Source organism: Aplysia californica, unplaced genomic scaffold, assembly GCF_000002075.1.
Source record: "Aplysia californica isolate F4 #8 unplaced genomic scaffold, AplCal3.0 scaffold00744, whole genome shotgun sequence".
Classification (NCBI taxonomy): domain Eukaryota; kingdom Metazoa; phylum Mollusca; class Gastropoda; order Aplysiida; family Aplysiidae; genus Aplysia; species Aplysia californica.
In genome coordinates, this window is record NW_004798014.1 from 288,116 (window position 1) to 289,245 (window position 1,130).

A 1,130-nucleotide genomic window follows, 5' to 3' on the forward strand; every position below is an offset into this window, starting at 1 on the left:
CAGTCAGCCCCAATCATGGTGTACAATAATGTACTTCACAGCGACCTGAGTTTAAAGTTCCACCGTGGCCTGTGGCATTTGGTGGACAACTTAGCACACCGTTGACACAGCAGAATGACACACCGCTGACACAGCAGAATGACACACTGTTGACACAGCAGAATGACACACCGTTGACACAGCAGAATGACACACCGTTGACACAGCAGAATATTGCACAATTCCTGTGAGTTCAGAGTAAAGCTTTGTTAAGGTCAAACCATAAGACAATTGTCACTTCATCTTTATCATACAACATCTTTATCATACAACATCTTTATCATACAACATCTTTATCATACAGCATCATTATGATACAATTTATGGGAAATTCCCATCTCTCCTAAGACAAAAAAAAGGGGAAAATCGAAAAATAAAAAATTGGAGGCGAGCTGACAAAATGAGTAACGTCTACCAGGCCAGGAACGGTGGTATCATCCGACAATCGACACTCGGGATAGATTTGCAGATCTTCCATTGATGCCATGAATGTTCCCTTAATTCTTTCCAACATAGAAATTGTTCAAACGCCACCTCTAAATTTGACAAATCTATTCCCGTAGGGCGAAAATCTGAGTGGTAACTTATTTTGTCAGTAAGCCTCTTATTTCCACCCTTCCTACTCTTAAGACGAAAAAAAAATGTGAAAAACCCCCCAAAACCTTACAATCATTCAACCATCTGAGTCAGACTTCTTCCCAAACATAGCACTCACGCCACTTCATCTCAACCCCCCACAACACACACACCAAAAAACAAACAGATAAACAACAACAAACAAACAAAAAACCAAACAAAAGCCAAACTCCCCCTTTTAACCAAAATTCGAGAATGCTCGATTTAGGGTATGAACCAGTCATCGATCGAGACCATAACCAAGCATTTTTATTTTACTCGTAGCGTAAGGATGATGTCGCGTTTCAGCTTTGTCAATATTACTGACGCAGAGACGTTGAGTACTTTTTTAAAGACGTGATCGTTTGCGGGTGGTTGGCAGGTGCTCTGGAATGGTTTGCTCCTTCTTTCCTGTCAAACATCTATCGTCCTGATCTCTCCGTGTGTGTGTGTGTGTGTGTGTGTGTGTGTGTAAG